This window comes from Lepisosteus platostomus, unplaced genomic scaffold (genome assembly GCF_059453375.1).
Source record: "Lepisosteus platostomus isolate fLepPlt1 unplaced genomic scaffold, fLepPlt1.hap1 Scaffold_79_H1, whole genome shotgun sequence".
Lineage (NCBI taxonomy): Eukaryota > Metazoa > Chordata > Actinopteri > Semionotiformes > Lepisosteidae > Lepisosteus > Lepisosteus platostomus.
The window spans coordinates 252,945-273,535 of NW_028291691.1; the positions used below are offsets into that span (position 1 = coordinate 252,945).

The 20,591-nt window shown below is 41.5% G+C and overlaps 5 non-coding genes across 5 annotated transcripts; 4 read left to right on the plus strand and 1 right to left on the minus strand.

Annotated features, from left to right (window-relative positions):
* The first annotated feature begins 205 nt into the window (after positions 1–205).
* Positions 206–287, plus strand: trnas-uga (transfer RNA serine (anticodon UGA)). Its single transcript has one exon. It is a non-coding gene; the product is annotated as a tRNA-Ser (tRNA).
* A 1,695-nt stretch (positions 288–1,982) lies between these two features.
* On the plus strand, positions 1,983–2,053 carry trnag-gcc (transfer RNA glycine (anticodon GCC)). Its single transcript has one exon. It is a non-coding gene; the product is annotated as a tRNA-Gly (tRNA).
* A 5,041-nt stretch (positions 2,054–7,094) lies between these two features.
* LOC148631265 (U4 spliceosomal RNA) lies at positions 7,095–7,236 on the minus strand. Its single transcript, XR_015934829.1, has one exon. It is a non-coding gene; the product is annotated as a U4 spliceosomal RNA (small nuclear RNA).
* Positions 7,237–13,985: 6,749 nt separating this feature from the next.
* Positions 13,986–14,057, plus strand: trnag-ucc (transfer RNA glycine (anticodon UCC)). The gene has a single exon. It is a non-coding gene; the product is annotated as a tRNA-Gly (tRNA).
* Positions 14,058–15,229: 1,172 nt separating this feature from the next.
* trnat-agu (transfer RNA threonine (anticodon AGU)) lies at positions 15,230–15,303 on the plus strand. The gene has a single exon. It is a non-coding gene; the product is annotated as a tRNA-Thr (tRNA).
* Positions 15,304–20,591: the final 5,288 nt, after the last annotated feature.

The following is a 20,591-nucleotide window of genomic DNA, read 5'->3' on the forward strand; positions in this document are numbered from 1 at the left end:
CAAAGTTGCATTTTGACATCCGGACGGGGAGACTTTATCATTTGAACGTGAAGCCAGCCTTAAACCCTCTGAGGCGTGTCTGTCTGCCGGCATGTATCTTGTGAAAGGTTTTTTTTTTAACAGAGAGCGACTTTAAAAAGGTTTCCGCAGCCACCTCGCACTCCGTGTTAGATTATAGGAGGAATGCGGCGGCGGCGAGCTCGCTGTAGTCGTGGCCGAGTAGTTAAGGCGATGGATTTGAAATCCATTGGGGACTCCCCGCTCAGGTTCGAATCCTGCCGACTACGGCGTCTGCCGCACGTCACCTTGTGCCTGTGCGGCAAAGGCGAAGTGCCGCTTCTCCTTTCCTGGTACTATAAAAATGCTACATCGCTTGGTCCTGCTTCCATGGAAAGCAGTTCTTCAGGTAATTCTACTCTCTTACCAAAGCTGTTAGGTTCCTTTCCGTGGTGAGATGGGTTGTCATGCAACGCTGCCACATAGTGCCGACAGACAAGTGTGTTGCGGGAGAAGAGAAAAGTGTTTGAAGATTTAAGAGTGTCTTAGGTGGAGCCAAAATCAAGTGTCACAAATGCAAGTGGGAAGATTTCCAATGTTTAATATGGTCAAAATAAGCGGAAGTTACCAGCTGGTCCGGCACAGTCTGCCATGCTTTTGTCATATACTGTAAAGTGGTGTGGAACTGGGTGTCGAACTGGAGCCTCACCATTTGCATATGTGAGGCTCCAGTTATACATCGAGTGTCACATTAAATGACAAAAATGAAGAGAGTTAAAGCACCTGGAGAGGTTTTCTTACAACTTTTGAGCTGACACAGTTTTGGAAAATGTTTCCTTCACGGTGCACTGAACAACATAGGCAGCCAAGAGTCTCCAAAACAAAACAGAATGGACAGATAGGAGAAAATTCCCACTCGTCCTGAAGTTCCCAAAATCCAGCACTGAGCGTAAACAAAGTGTCTAAGTAGCGTGGGAATGCTAACCCTAACCCTAGCTGGAGTTTGAGCAATCCGGCACTGAGCGTAAGAAGATGAGTCAAAGTAACGTCTAATCGGATTAGTTTCCTTAGAGCTGGTTCAGAGTTTGCTCAAGAGTTTACCTTTCACAGATGCGCAAAGAAGAATGTTGGGGGTGCACGCTTCAAGGCGCCTTACAGCTGTAGGGAGTGATTCGAGACGATTCGTGGCGTGTGCTCGTTCCCATATACCGTACGCCCCGGGGTGCAGTGCTAGGATGACGTACAATACCGCTTGGGCACGTAACGGGGTTATATGCAAGTGCAGGACGTGAGGGTTTTCGTTTGTTCGTTTTGTTTTGCTCTGCTTTGCTTTGTTTTGCTTTCCATCGCGTTGGTAAGAGCGTAAATAAAAAGGCGATTCCTGTGTCTACCACTAATGTAAGAGCTATTTCAAGTGCGACGTGGTGCGGCTTTTCAAATGCTTGTGGGCATTTCTCTGTTGTTGATTCTTTTTTTGTGTGTAACAAAGTGGCATTTTCATGTCCGGACGGGGAGACTTTATCATTCCGACATGAAGCCACCCTTAAGTCCTCTGAGGCGTGTCTGTCTGCAAGGCTTGTATTTTGGAAATGTTTTTTTGAAACGGAGAACGACTTTGAAATAGGCTTCCGCCGGCGCCTCGCGATCCAGGTAAGATTGTAGCAAGAACGCAGCGGCAGTGGGGCTTGCTGTAGTCGTGGCTGAGTGGTTAAGGCAATGGACTAGAAATCCATTGGGGTCTCCCCGCACAGGTTCCAATCCTGCCGACTACGTTGTCCGCTTTCAGTCGGTGTGTTTCGGCACAAGCAAAGAAGCGCGCCTCTTTGCTGTTCCTGGTGGTTTTAAAACGCCCAATCGCTTGTACCCGCTGCCTTAGAAATAAGTTCTTCAGCGTCCGCAAATGGCATTTTGCAGCTGGAAGCAGATGTCGACGCGTTTTGCACAGAGCACCAAAAAAGCGTCTTTTTTGAAGGCCCAGGCACTGAGCATTGGTGGTTCAGTGGTAGAATTCTCGCCTGCCACGCGGGAGGCTCGGGTTCGATTCCCGGCCAATGCAGTGGCTTTTGCAGCGAGCGGCTCCATCACTTGCATCCCCTTGCAACTCGCAACTGAAAACCCACTGAAGCTAAGCAGGTGTGAGCCAGGTCAGTACCTGGATGAGGATGAGCTACAGGGAAAAACAAAGCTTCCAGCTGGAAGCGGTGTTAATGGTGCCGGCGGGGGGGCGCTCACCCTGAGGTCTGTGCGGGTCCCAATGCCCCAGTATAGTGACGGAGATGCTGTGTTGTAAAAGGGCGCTGTCTTTTGGATGAGATGTAAAACCGAGGTCACAGCGCTCTGTGGTCATTCAAAATGACCACCAAAACCTTTGACAAAAGCTCTTGGTAATTGATGGTCTTCAATAATGCTTCTCCTTTAGGTACATTTTAAATCAGCTGAAAAATGCTGTGAAATGGGGGGGCACTTCAGGCCAGTGTAGGATTTGGGTTACAAGAACCATGAAACTGCACGAGAAAGCCCGTACACTGATTACACGGCTTTCTATTCAAAGGAGGACAAAAGAAATTCCCTGAGTTTGATTTTTTGCAGCACAGAGAGGAGCACTGTCGTGAGGCTGGTTAGCTCAGTTGGTTAGAGCGTGGTGCTAATAACGCCAAGGTCGCGGGTTTGAGCCCTGTACGGGCCAGGTCTAGGTCCAGGTCCCTGTTTGTGAAACAGGCAAATGACTGTCTCAGGGGCCCATTCCTCATTCTCAAGACACATGTATGCAGTATGTACACCGTGCATTGAGCAATAGGGACTGAATACACCACAGGTAAGGTTAGAAGTCATTCTGAGGTGCCACAGGTGAGGGATACAGCTAGGCATCCGAAATGTAGGGTTTGAGACCCTTCAGGAGTACTGCATCCTTTGAGACAGACCCGTGCATGTTAAACAAATGATCATTTCTTTCGGCATTAGGGACTAAATATACTAAACATATGATGCTAAAATGTTATTTTCACATATATTAATGTAATAAATGATTGCTTATGCTTTAGAAACAAATCTAATTAAAATAAAAGCTTAAGTTTTGTATTTATCTTGTACCATAGAACATGATTTTCTTTGTATTTCAAGCCCACAAAGTGTCCAAATGACGCACTACATGATATAAGGAAGATTATCACATGCATATCGGTATTATCTTTCTTATGAAAATGCATTCCTTTCATTACCTTTTACTTTTTAAAATGAACTCAAATTGAGTATAATGTAATAATTTAAGTAGAATAGATTCTAATAATATAATGATCCAGTGTTTTGCACTACTTCACTGCTTCACTGCTCTATGCCATCTGGAAATAAATCCTCAGACTGCTTACTGCCCTGGGCATGTACCAATAAATTAAAGGAGCACATCTGTTTATCACTGCGTTGAAGCAGGAGACACACAGTCTCTGCAAACACATCCTAGATACAGTGTTCCAGCACCTTTGACCTCATCCAGAACATATCATTTCTTGAAAGGGATTGCTGTCCGAATGCACATCTGAATCCCAAGCAGAATCTCTAGTAAAATACGATCATTTGTGAAACAGGCAAATGACTGTCTCAGGGGCCCATTCCTCATTGTCAGACACATGTATGGAATGCTTTCACCGTGCATTGAGCAATAGGGATTAAAAACACCGCAGGTAAGGTTAGATGTCATGTTCTATGATCATTTCTTTCAGCATTAGGGACTAAATATACTAAACGTATGATGCTAAAATGTTATTTTTACATATATTAATGTAATAAATGATTGCTTATGCTTTATAAACAAATCTAATTAAAATAAAAGCTTAAGTTTTGTATTTATCTTGTACCATAGAACATGATTTGCTTTGTATTTCAAGCCCACAAAGTGTCCAAATGTTCTATGATCATTTCTTTCAGCATTAGGGACTAAATATACCAAACGTATGATGCTAAAATCCTGAAAAAAGGATGTGCTCCATCTCGTCAGTAGATTGGATTCCAAAACTGATTTGGGTCAATATACATTACCTTTGAAATTAAAGTACAGTCTACTGTAGGGAACCATCAACTTAGAAAGCATTGGCCTTCCCTGGGGGTCAGGTAGGTGCAAAAGATAAACCTTTATCCTATCTTTATCTTAAGATAAGTGGCCAAGCAGTATTTTTCCAAGTTTCACCAAGCACATCATGTTGCCATAGTAGACAAAGTTCTATAAAATGTTAAATAACTTTTAAAAAAAGCATCTTGGTCTTACAGTACTGTACAAGGTGAATTAAACTGTCCCTGGTAATAAAAAGTAATTAGAAGCATCTCAGAAACTTTATCTCTAGAAACATTAGCTGTTTTATATCATGTAATTTAGTGTGATGTTGTCAGAATTCAAGGACATTATCACACACAGAAATTGGTTCAGTTAAATCTAAAAAACACAGCTAAACATGGGTTTAAATGTAACAGAAGTCTTACCTCTTGTCAAAAGATTTAATTCAAGAAGCGATGTAATAAATGATTGCTTATGCTTTATAAAGAAATCTAATTAAAATAAAAGCTTAAGTTTTGTATTTATCTTGTACCATAGAACATGATTTTCTTTGTATTTGAAGCCCACAAAGTGTCCAAATGATGCACTACATGATATAAGGAAGATTATCACATGCATATCGGTATTATCTTTCTTATGAAAATGCATTCCTTTCAAGAGTTGGGTTTTTCAGAGAATCAGAAAATGAGTTTGTCAGACATTACCGCTTTTGAAAAACATTTAAAGGTGGTCATTAAAATTTTGTACCACGACCAGGGTGATTGAAAATATTTTACAACGGGGCCCACACCACCTAATTCTAAAATACTTTTTGTTCTACTGCATGAAGAGCATTTTTATGGGGTTTTAAATATTAAAGCTTTTGTGGGGGCGGCATATTTTTGCACTAACTACCATGCGGCGTATAGCCACAAGAACGCACACGCCTGTGTTAAAGCTTGTAAAACCTGTTTAGATCCCCAGTGTTGCGAAATTGATGCAGAAATTCAGAATTGCCCGGCCTGTAAGGTCTTTTGTCGTAGCTCTCAATGTTTGGCGAGACACTTTCGGAATGCAGCGACGGGTGTTAGTAAGTGTGAGCGCAGGGTCTTTTGTGAGAAATGTGAGGTTTATAACCTCTCTAGTCACAAATGTAAAGAGAAACTGTGCTCGCATTGTAACAACGTGATCGACACCCCTGACACACATTTGTGCTACATACTGCCTTTGGACAACCCCAAAATTTCAAACAAGTACATTTTTTTTTACTTTGAATGCATGCAAGAAACGGGGACACACATACCAAATTACATCCATGCCCTTCATATTAACAATAAACGAAGCTGGGAATTTTATGGTGAAACTTGTCTAAAGGATTTTGTGTGTAAATTTATCGATAGACGTTTCAAAAACCATACATTCATATCGCACAATGGCCACGGATATGACAATTACCTAGTAATCAGACAGTTGTAAGATGAAAAGATGGACGTTGAACTAATTAATCAGGGTGGTAAGATAATGTGTATGACCGTAAAAGCTCTGAACATCAGATTTATCGATTCTTTAAACTTTCTACCTATGAAATTAAGCAAACTGTCGGCCGCCATGGGGTTCCCCGGGGGTAAGGGTCATTTTCCACACTTGATGAACACTTCAGAAAACCAAAATTATGTCAGCCCGATGCCGCCGCCAGAACTTTACGGCGTTAACTACATGCTGCCGAGGGAGAAAGCCGAGTTTTTGGTTTGGTATGAAGAATGCAAGGGAAGTGTGTTTAACTTACAGAGAGAGTTGAAACGTTACTGCCAGTTGGATGTGGCAATTCTAAGAGAAGGCTGTGTCAGGTTTTGGGACGAGGTCATGAATATGACCAGACAGACACGCGTGACTGAGTCAGGGGCCGCCTGCGTTGTGTGCATCGACCCCTTTCAGTTTGTGACCATCGCTAGTGTCTGCATGGCCATGTTCAGACTTATGTTTTTACAGGAAGAGACGATAGCGTTGCTACCCCATGACAATTACCACCACCAGCAAAAACGATTTTCTACACCCAGCATTCAGTGGCTTATGTACATCGAACACACAGAGCCCGTTAAAATCCAACACGCGTTAACCACGGCCGGTGAGTTCAAGGTTGGTCAAAGCTGAAAGCTCAAAGCTGAAATAAATGTATAAAATTTGGCTTGCATCATAGCAGTTGAGCAATAAAGTCTGTCCTAATTAAAGAGTACCCAAAGTTTGAAAGTACAACATAGAATAAGAATAAGAGAAACGGCAAAACGATTTTGTGTCATCTTCCCCATTCACACTATTTTATGTGCCATTTTTTTGCTTATTCACATACTATTTTAATCAAAATAATATTAAGAAAGATCTGTGTGTATTCAGATAGTATTATTATTGTTCATACTTACTCGTCAAAAGAGGATATCTGAGATATTTGCGGATATACTTCTACGTTTGAAAAACGTGTCCAAAATGGTGACCAACGAATACTAGCAATGCATTGTGGTATATAACCGGAAAATATGCTGGGTTCGTATAATCAACGTCGAATTGCAACCGTAAAATCGACGACATGAATAAACGCATATATAACGTCGAAAACACATCTAACACAGTGCCTGAGGCTTTTTACTGTATGTATCGTGTGTGCCGCAACTAGGAGTATACGGCACTCTGCACAGTGTACGAAGTAAATTATTTTCGCAGTAATTAATTTATTATATTTACTATATTTATTATACACGTGCAAATAAATTGCTGCGAAAATAATTTACTTCGTACACTGTGCAGAGTGCCGTATACTCCTAGTTGCGGCACACACGATACATACAGTAAAAAGCCTCAGGCACTGTGTTAGATGTGTTTTCGACGTTATATATGCGTTTGTTAATGTCGTCAATTTTACGGTTGCAATTCGACGTTGAGGCGACGTATATATACGTATAGCCGTACGTTCGCCGTAAATATACGTATATTCGACGAATCAATGCCCACTGGGAACAAGCTCGCTTCTTTCTACCATGATGTCACCATGACCAAATCTGTCTTTAAACACCTTGCTCAGTCTCTAACGAGACTGTCAAAAATTGCTTTCGCCGATTGTATTGCAAACCGGCGGAAGCGGGGTATTGGGAAAAGTTTTCAACTAGCAATAATCACGCCTCGGCTAACCCTCACAGGCTACGATACTGCCACTGCGCAAAGCTGACGGTTGCCAGGCAACCGCGGGGATCCTATGGAAATCGTTATCAATCGTCTCATGGCATGTCGTTGCTGTAACGCTTCATATTTGTCGTCTTCTTCTAGCTTGAGGTTTTGAAGAATTTCATGACAGACAAGGGCTCCGTTGGGAACAAAGAAACCCGTTGATTCTTTTCAGCAGCAGAAATACAACCCTTTAAATACAAGATGACAGAACAATGACGAAGGGCATGCCGGGAGGAACTCATGCACTACAGAGGAAAGGGGGCGGGCACGTACAGTTCACATTCAAGCCACAAGTACTCTTCTCGGATGTTGCACAAACAAATCCTAACGTCTTGAAAGCATTGCGGGATGTTTGTGTCCCACTTCCCGTGGCTGCAGGATGACTGACACGAACGGACAAACACAATCTGTGGCGTTTAGCGTGACATAGTCTTGCAGGCATCGTGCTGTCTCACTGCAATACTATACCGCTGGAGGAAACAGTCCATCTGGCCATGAAACTCATTTGAACGTCTAGCTACAGCAACTAACAATATCATGATTTATTCAGGATGTGTGGAATCAGCACGTCCCGGAGACAGCTTCCGAAATCGTGAGCATTCTCTGGTGGTAGGGGCGTTCAAGATGGCGCTCAGGTGGGAGGTAAAGTTTAGTGGTTGAGGATTTTTTTTGAGTTTTTCATGACCTAAATGTTAATTTTTGCTTTTTTTGACTACAGAAAAATAAGGACTTAACACTACTTGTTTAAACTTCAGTTATAATTGAAAGAAAAAAAAACGATTTTTTTTAGGTTTAAGAATTTCGATATGAGTAACACTGGGAAAAGAAAAGAGAGTGCTGGGTCTTCGAAGGAGAAGTCTAAGAAACCTCAATCGTATATGTATAGCACTACAAGAAAATTGATGGCAACTAAAGGGAAAAGTGAAGCAGCTGGAGGGGACGTGGAAAGAGTGCTGGAGATGCGCTCGTACGCGAGCGCTCGCAGCCCAAGTGAGACTCAGCTGCCAGAGGAAGAGCCGGAGTCCCTGCCCAGCACACCTGTGAAAACCCCGGCAGCCAAGAGAGGAAGGGGCGACCTGACGCTGGAGGAGCTCCAGACCAACATCTTCAACATGATGGCACAGAGCATGGGTGAGCTGAAGGAAGTGATTTGATCTAATACAGTCGCAATCGAAAGTCTTAAAAAGTCCATGGACTGTGTGTTTAAAGAGGTTGAAGACTTAAAGTAGGCTGGGCAAACGATTTTTAAATTTTAAAAAAAATAAATAAATAATGAGATATAATGATGTTTTCCTGCTTAACTTAGACATTGCACGACTTTAAAACATATAAAAACAGGTTTCGAGAGTTAAAAACCACTTTTTATGCGCGAAAAATGGGTGATTTTTCTTCCTCGTGATCAGCTCAGAATCTTTGTGTACGCTGTAAGGTTTTTACTTCTTAATTAAACGTTTAAAATACACGAATTTCATAAAGACAACACACGTTTCGAAGAGAAAAAATCCCATTCTTTTCTCTTCCTGGTGTGTGAAACTGATCAGCAGGTCTTTTTTTCCCAATCAGAGGCTCTGAAAATAGCGTACCGCCCACTGCCCTCCGTCAGAGAGGGGCGCGGCACCGAGAGAGGGAGGAGGCGCGGAGCGCAGCAGTACAGAACGAACGTTCTACTGCCTGGAGCGCTTACGGCAGCGATCGCGTCTGCATTTATAACTTAGTTTTTAAAATTAATCAAGCAATATGAACCATCTCTTTTTACTTTTAAGTCACTTAATTATCATTAAACACAGCTTTCTCACCACCTAGACTACTTTTTGATACCATCCTTAGACAAAGCAGAAACGTCTTGTTCTGTCTAATGACATTACAAGTGGAAAGATTACAGATTTTAATCGTCTTTAATTTTGTTACGTTATACATTTTAGAAACGTTTCATCCATACAAACACCACAAAACTATTCTCGATTGTATTTCTGAATGGTATGTTACACTTAGTTCACTGTTTTAAATACATCTAATTAAGAAAGTTAGGTGTTAGCATAAACTATTAGCAATCAATATTAAATTTAGCACTGTAATAATTTGTTGCACTTTCCCCCGCATCTTGTAAAAATATATTTTCATTGTTCAAATATACATTAAATCTGACTATCATATAATAAGTTAAATACAAAACTAAAGAAAAAATAGGGTTAAATATAATTCAAAATATTTTGCTAACAATGTTAACTATTTATAAATAATAAATTGTATTAACTAAAGAGTAGGATGGCACAGTTGTTAGTATGCTTTTTGTTTTGTTTCTTTTTCATAAATACAACAGTAGTACCTGATGTCTCAGTGGCTTTCAAAATTAAATTTTGCATGCAAACCTGTGAACTAGAAAGATAACTAAGATATCCATCCATTTATAATGGTGGCAAAGTGGTTAGCATTGCTATCTTGGAGCACTGGGGTCCCAGGTCCCATCCTGTGTGTGTGGGGTTTGCATGTTCTCTCTGGGTTACATGGTTTTTCTCCATATGTGTGATATGACTCCCTCTTGCACTCCAAAACATACTGGTAAGTTAATTGGTTTATGGGAAAACTGGCCCTGGTGTGTGTGTGTTTGTGTCTGTCTGTCCTGTGATGGACTGGCGCTATGTCCAGGGTGTATTCTGCCTTGTGTCCGTTGCTTACTGGGATAGGCTCCAAATCCTCTGTACTGGATAAAGAGATTAGAAATGGATGGAAGTAAAGGCACTGTGTGGATTGAACTATACACAGTGTTAGAAACCCACTATGAAATGGCAGCATCTCACTGAGAATAAAATATTTTATAGTGCTGGCTTAAGTAAACAGCCTTTCCAACTCTCTTGCACATCAGTATCCATACCTAGTTATTTAAACAAATTGCCTCTAATTATAAACATCTTAATATGCTGGCTCTGTGGATCCGCATCAGCGATGTTTGCCCATTCCTTCAATTCATGTCCATCCAACACACAGTTCAATGCTAGCAACTACACAAAATCTAAAATACAATCCTCATTTCAGTATCTATGTAAACATACAGTCTGTTAACTTCATCATCTTCATCAAAAGTATGCCTAACCCCATTAGGAAGTGTTCTTGTTATCAGTGTATTCCTCAGCTATCCCAAAATTATCTTCTTACCAACATCTCTAGTTTTTTATCCTGCAATAACTCAGCCAACACTTAAATCTCGAAAAGCTGCTTGTGTTCATTTCTTTAAATCACAAATATCATGTGTAAATACTGTCCATATAATAATCTGCATTGTGGAATAATAGTTTATTTTAAAGGGAACTAGAGAAACTAAGAACTAGAGAAATCAAGAAAGGCTTTTTTTTCTAGAATTAATAAATGCACATCCTGTTCACTGGGGAAATTAAATCCACACTGAGCAATCTTCAATATGTTCAGAATATGACAGCGAGAATCCTATCAGGGATGCATTACACCTGTTTTCAAGTCCTTGCATTGGTTACCTATCAGGTTTTGAGTCAACTTCAAAATCCTCATCCTCATTCAGTACCTACAGTATATGGCTTATTATCTGTCTACTCCCCACCTTTGTCCGTCTGACTCTGGTCTTCTAGCTGTCCTCAAGAACATCTACATTCTGTGGGTGACAGGGTCTTCTCTAGCTGCACCCCAGAGCTCTCAATTTGTATTCCCAGTGATATCAGTCACGTACCCTGAGTGCATTTAAATCTAACCTCAGAACCTTTCTTTTCAGAAGACTTAGTGTCTGTATCTGCTTCATTTTCTAATTTTGGTAGCACCTCTAACTGCTTGTCTTTCTTATATGTATTTACTTTGTAATCTGTGGTCCTTTTATCTGTTTTTATATCTACTGTATTGCTTTGAGATGCCACTTTTAAAGGTGATATATAAAATAAAGTTTTTTATTATTGTTATAGAGAAACATGATCAGTTTTCCCTGGTCCAGATACTGTAAAAAGATCTAAAGCATACTAGTTTGTCACTCTTCTCATTCCCTTTGCTAAATAACTTTTCATATTAATCTGATCAATCTAACTGCCTGTTTTCTGTGCTTTCTCTATCCTGCTAGATTTGCAATTATTCTGAACATTTTCTTCTTGAAATAACTCATTTCTAAATACCTTTTTTCACTGTTAACATCTTGCAGCAAAGCTGCGACAAAATATACACTTAGCACAGTTCATCCTGCTACCAACATTGAATAACAAAATCTTAAGATTTCTATATTTATGTCTTTATTTAGTGGTTTCATTAGTGACAAAGGCTAAACTTTCTTGGAAAAATGTCTTTTATGTGTTGCAGAAAAAACTGACTTGCTTTAACAAAGTATGTTTACAAATCCTTTCACCTGGCAATCTACCTGAATGCCCAACTATCTGAGAAGCCCTCCATGAAACCATGGTTGCTATTAATTCATTTAGGGCTTATTGACAGAATTGCTGTTTTTTATGCATGCTAATTTTCTGATTCCTCACTCTGTTTCATGTTTATAGATAAGACTTTATTGATCGTGAAGGGAAATTGATGTACATGATGAACATGTTTGCATGTTCTTTTGTAACATACACCTTTTTGTGATTTTTTTTGTATATCTAAGCAAGTGTTCCTGCATCCCTCTTCTGCACTTTAGTCATGGCTTTTTTTCTGTTTGCTTATTTCAAAGCAACACCTGCTCCATTTCTAAAACTTTTTACTCATGTGCATTTTTGTATTTTTTACACCTCTAGCACTTTAACATCCTGAATTTTCATTTGCCTTAATTTGTAGAATGAACTTGAGTTTTAGCCTAAAGAAGTTTTCATTATCTTTTGTTTCTTGTCCTACAACTGTTATTATTGATCACCGAATTATTGTTCTTGACATGACTTCATTCAGCCTTTCCTGAACGTCTATGACAGGCAGAGAGAGTGCTGTTTCTGGTGCGATCTTTTGCAGCTGACATTTCACTGTTTTAAACGAACAAGAAATTAGATTGCTCATAGATCACTTATCCTATATAAACACAGCGTAATTGCCCTCCGAAAATCCTCTTTTTCTTGTTCGTTTTAGAGACCTTGATCGAAACTGATTTTAGATGTCAGAAAGGATTTCTTTTCTCTGTATTTCCTACATTGCTTTGTCGAGATTTTAACTTTATATTTAGGCTCAGATTTCAACTATAAATCGTACACTAATTAATAGCAGTAAATACTGATGTTTTGCTCCCTCTTACCACAAAAATATATATGTTTTGTAGCTGGGATGAACTTTATTTCGTACGCGTAGCTACTGCGATTTGGACACGAAGCGGTTAAAGATGGCGGCAAATCAGGCACCCAGAGAGGGGGGGGGGGGGGCGTCGTCTCGCCTCCATAACTAAAATGCCAAATAGGAGTGGCTTAAGCGACATACACAGTCGTGTAACTGACAGTTTGAGGTAGCCTATCGTGTAAATTTCGCTTTGTTGCTGATAGGTTAAGCTTTCGAAACTCTGCCCCAAAGTCATGTGACTGATTTTTCGCCCTGTTTCGTTGGTTAAACGCAATGATCACAAGCACCACCATGGTAACTGGGATGTGTAGTTTTTAATTCCGTTTGAATTATAACTGTACGTACTGTCTTCGTATTTGGCCAGGGCTTTAAAGAGAAGGCGCGCCAAAAATTTTCGGTGCCGTCGTCTCCGCTTTAAAGGTACCCCCGTCGCGGAAGAATTCGATCTCGGGACGTTTGCCCAGCGTACTTAAAGAGTGAAGTAAAAGTTCTTAAACAAGTAAATACCAAACAAGAAAAGCATATTAAAGAACTTGAATTGAAAGTGAACGATGTAGATAGATACCGTCGATGATGGAATTTAAAATTATTTGGAGTTAAAAAGGAACGTGATAAGGACCTTGTTGCAACAGTGAAGGGTATCTGTAAAAGGACCCTGCCGGACCAGGAGGACGTAATATCGGCCATTGACTTTGTTCACAGGCTCGGGAGAGCGAACATGTCTGGGCAAGTGCGCCCCAGATCGATTATAATACAGTTCACCAAGAGGACGGCGAGGGACATGCTGTGGCAAGCGGCGAGGGGGAATGAGTATTTGAATGGGAACAAACTGAGGTTTGCAGAGGACCTGTCTGCCGCGGACAGGAGTACCAGGAACCAGCTGTGGCCCCAGGTTGAAGCTGCCAGAAGAGAGGGGAGGAGAGCCTACTTTGTGGGAGCGAGGGCCTTTGTGGACGGGAAGGAGATTTGCTCCCAGTGACTGCTCAGTTAATGATTATGTTTGGTTATATTTGTTATACCAGTATATACTAGTGTTTCTTTAGTGTTAGTTTGGAATGGTGTAGTTAAGTGTTAAGGACTGTTATAGTTCTGGTTCTTTGAAAAACTCAATAGTTTAGACAGTCTTAGAGTTAGTTATTTGCTTTTGTGTATGTCTTTTTCATGAATGCCAGAGGTACTCGAAATGTTGTTAAAAGAAAAACTGTGTGCTGAGTTTTATTTTTTACAGGAAACGCATGCATGTTGAAACTAAAGTTTATAAATAATTGAGAAATATTAAAGCAAGGAAAATATGATACGTGTAAAATATACAATTTGATCACATAATTACTTAATTACCTCTGGTAGTTAAATGCTTTTTTCTGCTGCGTTTTTTTTCTCTTGTACATGACTCTGATCCTCTTGTTGTATTTGTATTTGTAAATTCTGTTTAATAAAAAAAAAATTGAAAAAAGCATTCTCTGGTGGTGTCCTGCAGGCTTCCTGTGGGTGTGCGTTGGTGGTATAGTGGTGAGCATAGCTGCCTTCCAAGCAGTTGACCCGGGTTCGATTCCCGGCCAACGCAGTGGCGAATGTTTTCAAATGCTGTCATGAGCCTTGGATTGTGACTAGCAAAGTGAAGCCTTTTGAAAGAGCTAAAGCACTGAAAAACGGAATTGAAGGAGAATCTTACAGGGGATTCTGAGCGGTGTCTGCAAACACGCAGTCCGATACAGGTGCTGAAAGCTTGAGCTACTCTCAATGTCATGCTGCTTTTCCCCGGAGTAAATCTGTTACATTGAAAGAATGCTTCTCGCAGGTTCAAAAAGGGACCCTTGTTAATTGGAGAAATCAATGATTTTGAATGAATTCTGTATGCGTTAAAAGACAGCTATACACAGAAAACATGCAGGACACAGCTCATGATGTTTCCCGAGCTGAAACACAGTGCGTTTTTTCAAGCTATCTGACAAAGCCCGCCCACTGAAAACTGCGGCAGATCGTGTAAAGACGTTCAACTTTGTAACTACTGCACGCACAGGAAGCAGAATAAATTCCTCTTTTCAAACTGTCAAAGGTTTGCTTTACGAACGCCGCAGGACATCGCACAATCTCTTTTGAACAGGGACAAACGATTTCTTATGGGGCGCAGTAAGTACTGTTACTGTCACTGCTCGATACCGACGTTGGCCTACTATACCATGTTCAGCCACTGCTAGAAAATGTACGGCTCTAGCACCGGAGCAAACAACAGGAGGGCCGACGTCGAACAGGCATACGTGTCAGTCATGGAGACCGATGAGAATGGGATTCGAACCCATGCCTGCAGAGCACAATGGATTAGCAGTCCATCACCTTAACCACTCAGCCACCTTGTCGACAAAACTGGGCTGTCCGGACATGGGTTGGCGCGCTCCAGATGATCTTTTTCTTTTTTTCCCCACGTACTCGAGGGTCATTTTCCTGTTCCACATGTGATTTCAACATTTTCCTTGGGAGATGTCAAGCCAGCAAGCCACTGCTGTGGTTCAGTGGCCAATGTGGAGTTCAGTGGCCCTGTTGTACACAGAAAGCACATTGAGCTCCTTGGACATGAAAAGTTCCAGATAAAAGCCATTTGTCATCCTTTCTCTTGGTGTCGATGTTGCTATTGTATGTAAAGGTGGCAACTTGCTCAGCGAGCAGGCGGAGCACACACCGAATGCAGATGTGTCTGAGTGGTGTGTCCAAGTGGCTGCAAAAGGACAGCACTCCTGGGGCACCGTGGCTTAGTTGGTTAAAGCGCCTGTCTAGTAAACAGGAGATCCTGGGTTCGAATCCCAGCGGTGCCTTCTTTGTGTCTTCTCGAACGGAACTGGTCCTTACAGACAACCGCCTACGGCTAGACTTAATTAAATGCAAGTATTCATTTCCTGTCTTTAACACGACTTGTTTTTCTTAAAATGGATGCAACTTGCAAAACATGAAATACAAACCTTGCTAATCAGCGCTAGCAGCTGGCAAAAAAAAAAGAAGTCAGCAATGTTTTTTTTCTTTAACCTTAACCCTCCTAATGGAGAAGAGTTAAACGACCAAGTCTATGCAGCTTAAACGGTGCGCACGTCGGGTTCTTAGCTGATAGGGTGGTAAATCACGCTCACCCCAGTCCTTAATCTTTAAAAGAGGATACAAAATTGAACCTAGTCGCCACATCACATACATCCTGTTAAATGATAAAAAGGTAACATCTATCCTCGCTCCAGAGTAAATCTCACGTTGAGGGCATCTTTTTTTTCACTTTACCGTGAGTCAGGCTCGGCTGCACAGAGGAGAGAGCAGAGCAATGAGATCACAGGGACAGGGGAGTCACACTCTGGCGGTTTGAATACGCGGAAGATCACTGAGGGATCCACAGTATGTGGACCCTCCGTTCGCCATCAGTCCACACTCCGGACTCTGAATCCTGCCATCCGAGTTAAGATCTCGGCGGAACCTGAGGCGCAGTTCCTTCTTAAAACGTAATCTGGTGAGCATTTCTAGAATCGCACTTGTATAGATGCAGCCTTTAATGTGTTGCTAGGTTAAAATTGATGACTTCTTGTATTTCAGTAGGCAACTGCCCTCTTGATTTTGGATTGAATTTCTTTATTACAGGGGCGCTTTTATGAAGACAGAGTCATGTTCAGGTACTTTGCTTGATGGAGGAAGCTCATTTCGGACTCTGTGATCTGCTCACCTGGAAAGGTCTGCTGTACTACTACAAGAGAGAAGTAGGGTCTGGAAGAAGGGACAATTTTATGATGCTTTGGAAGATAATGTTTTTTTTTTCTTATACTGAAAATGAAAAGTAGTTGTTTCTATATGGACTCAGTCTTTGGAATTTGTATATTTATACATTTCAGTGAACCCTCAGCCATTCCTTCTGTATTGTAATTCAATTTCTCTTTTAAAATTCCTTCCCCACTTCTAGGACCTGCAGTTGCTGAACTCCACAATGGCTTCTATTGGAAAGTCTGTGACTGAGACCATTATTTATTTTGGAGCAATGAGCAATTCTTATATGAATGCAATAAAATCATTATGCTCAAACTATGAGAGAGAATTTTAAGGATAATTTAAGAAATCAGTCTTAGCTTGTTTCTATACACAGATGGTATTATTTTTTTTCAAAGGAAACCCGCGAGGATTCCCCTGGTGTGCAAGATGTGCCTGAATACTTTTGATCAGCTTCCTGCTCACTTCAAGAGGGCGTGTATGAAGCACGCCACGGCAGAAGAGATCAGGTGGCCTCTCAACAGGTGAGGGAGGACATGATGAATCACCTGAAGAACGGGGTCATCGTGGATTACCACAGAATAGAGATCAAAGGACACTTTGTGGGCTTGAAATACAAAGAAAATCATGTTCTATGGGACAAGATAAATACAAAACTTAAGCTTTTATTTTAATTAGATTTATTTATAAAGCATAAGCAATCATTTATTACATTAATATATGTGAAAATAACATTTTAGTATCATACGTTTAGTATATTTAGTCCCTAATGCTGAAAGAAATGATCATAGAACATGACATCTAACCTTACCTGCTGTGTTTTTAATCCCTATTGCTCAATGCACGGTGAAAGCATTGCATACATATGTCTGACACTGAGGAATGGGCCCCTGAGACAGTCATTTGCCTGTTTCACAAATGATCGTATTTTACTAGAGATTCTGTTTGGGATTCAGATGTGCATTCGGACAGCAATCCCTTTCAAGAAATGATACGTTCTGGATGAGGTCAAAGGTGCTGGAACACTGTATTTAGGATGTGTTTGCAGAGACTGTGTGTCTCCTGCTTCAACGCAGTGAGAAATAGATGTGCTCCTGTAATTCATTGGTACATGCCCAGGGCAGTAAGCAGTCTGAGGATTTATTTCCAGACGGCATAGAGCAGTGAAGCAGTGAAGTAGTGCAACACACTGGATCATTATATTATTAGAATCTATTCTACTTAAATTATTACATTATACACAATTTGAGTTCATTTTAAAAAGTAAAAGGTAATGAAAGGAATGCATTTTCGTAAGAAAGATAATACCGATATGCATGTGATAATCTTCCTTATATCATGTAGTGCGTCATTTGGACACTTTGTGGGATTGAAATACAAAGAAAATCATGTTCTATGGTACAAGATAAATACAAAACTTAAGCTTTTATTTTAATTAGATTTGTTTATAAAGCATAAGCAATCATTTATTATATTAATATATGTGTATAGCGGCGAGGCTTATTAATAAGGCAGAATTAAGTGTTCTGAGCCTTCCCAAATGAGGCCCCATTTCTCTGTTCATCTCTGTGGTGCAGCCACAGAGAGACTATTCATGCAGGGTGATTTAAGGTCCTAGGACAGCTCCCAAAGGGGGATGCACTTAGCTAAGCCTGGCTATCATGATCAATGGTCATCCATTGGCGCCTATCTGTCTAGGGAGTGCCAGTTGGACATCTGGACTGCATTACTAAGTGTCAGGACTAAGTGACTCATATCTCACCTTGATCAATCAATCAGGGACTGGTAGGGCCGAGTAACCCACGTGGGACTCTGATGCCCATGGAACTTTCAGCCAATCAATGAGCTGAAGTTCCTCCAGGTAAAAACAGGCAACACAGAGAGCCTGTGAGATTCAGTAAGATTCAGAAGGGAGGATTCAGAGGATTCTGTGGACAATTCTAAAGGGAATTCAAAGGAGAATTCCAGGGCAGGACGGCCCAGGAGCAGAAGGCTCCCAAGGGCAGGACATTCTCGCAGCGCGCCTCCTGACCATCCTGAGACTCAGCCCGGACAACCACGGAACGGCCAGTGTGTCCGAGTGCCAGAACTTTCCTTTGTTCTAAGAGTCTAGAGCGGAGGTTGCCAGAGAATAACCAGAGGATCCACCCGAGGTTAGCACCAGCAGCAGGCCTTGTGAACAGGTCAGAACTGTGGACAGCTGAATCACTATTCAGAACTAGCTCTTCATCAGAAACGAACCGGTCCTCTTCCTGACTTGCTCGGACCCACAGTCATCTTTTCTCCTGTGCACAAACTTTGCTAGTTAAAGCCAACACTAACTAGCCGGTCAGTGAGCATCAGCAGCGCAGCGTCGCAAGCCGCACAGCACAGCCTGGCACGGAGCCAGAGAGCGCGGATTGGACAGCAACAGCCTGCAACTGTTTCTTTGTGCCCGCAGGAAGATCTGAATCCCCAAAGATTGGATGAGTATTCAACTTCAATGCATTACAGCTCGAGAATTCAATTGTTATCCCAACCAGTTGATATCAATTTAATTCCTAAGAGTTATGTACTTGTTTGAGTATCTAATGTAGAAGTTATAACCAAGTTCATTAACGAAACGGTCTTAATGAAATATATACTGAACGTATGTCCTCCTGATATGTGTAACACTTCGTAACTGACTGAATATATATCTTTTGTATTCTGATAACCCTCTCGATAAGATCTGTTAGGTTTACATGCATATTTTATGTATTAATAAATGTATCCTCGTGTATTAGTACCTGTGTGTGCGCGTTGTTTGAGTTATGTCGCATGGTTGGATTCTAAAGCCATCAAAAGAATCAACTTTGTGATTTACTGCTACAATTAATAATTGTCTCAGTAAATGCCCAAACCCTACAGAACTGGTGCCTTCAGAGAGCCACTACATTTAATTTTGCTATGGCAACATTACATATTTGGCGTCCCTGAGCCGGTTTTCTTACATTATTTGGCGTCCCTGGGTGGGCGTGGCAAGACTGAAATGAGTCAACCAAGCGGAATAATTCAATATAAAACGCCGCTGGTTTCATACACAACAATACGGTGTGCTGAAAGCCGAAAGAAAAAAAAGTTCCCCTTGCTCTTTAAGCAGTGCTTGATTGTTTTGTGATCTTTTGCGATCTACCGGGTTGATTGCATACTTGATCTTGTGGTTTTCTGTGGTAAAACTGTGATTTCGTACTTAAAAGTAATACTCTTTAAGTTTAACGATGGTTGCTAAAAGGTCTGAATTCGAGTCGCTATTAAGCACTCTCTCTAGCAGCGACAGGTCTGACCACGATCTCTTCCATATCTCCGTCAGCGGAGAAGCTAGAAGGATAAATCTCCATTCTCTGAGAGAGCTAGCGAAGGACATAGAGAGATTTGACCCCGCAGTGTCAGAGAATAATATCGAGAGTTATATTCAGGACCTCAGGTATACCCTGCAGTATCTCCCAAACGCCACAGAACAGGAGAAAGTGTTTCTGGTCAGGAAAACTACCAGCAGAGCTGTACATGAGTGGATGGCTAGGCAGATGAAAGAAGTCTGTAATGATTTTGAGAAGCTTTGTCAAGCACTTATTGAAGAATACAGTGCGTTTATTGACCCGACTGCTGCGATAGCCGCCGCTCTTAACATTAAGCACGAGAGAGCAGAGTCCCCTCGCGAATATTACGAGAGACTTAGACGAACTTATTTTGCAGGGCGAAATGATGAGGGTTGCGAAGAGAACACACATTTCAAGGGTTTATTCATTGCGAATCAGTCAGAAAGATGATCTTAATGCATACAGATGCACAGACCATGAAAATGACTGATATTAAGAGATTCGTGCAGAAAGCCTGGGAGTATGATGTCCAAAGTCGCTCTGAGCAAAAAGCTGTTAAAGTGACTGTGTTTGCCGTCAGAGCCAGCAGGGTTAATTCCCCCCTGCTCGAAGGAGCACAGGCTCCTGAGCTGGCTAAGCCCCGTTCCAAAGCATGCACACAGGACCGCACCCAGTGTCCTAAGTGCCATGAGAACACCGGGGGAGGGAAAGGGCTAGATAAAGCCGAACAAAAGGATTCAGTAGCCGCCCGCCTGGCCAGGCTTGAACAAGCTTTATTAGGACAGGGACAACCGCTCCCCAAGGCTGCCGGAAGCGTGAATGAGCTGATACTCTCCACTGGAGGAGGCGGAGACCCGCCCCCTCTCCCTCCCTCAGTCTATCTGATTGAGCGGAAGGGTTCCTGCCTGGATGAATTCAGCCACTCCCAAGTCAGTGCTGACTCCACCCCTGAAGTCACAGAGCAGGCAGTAAAACACAGAGGAAAAGCAAGTAGCTTTTACCTCAAGGCTGCCATGGGAGATGTCTTA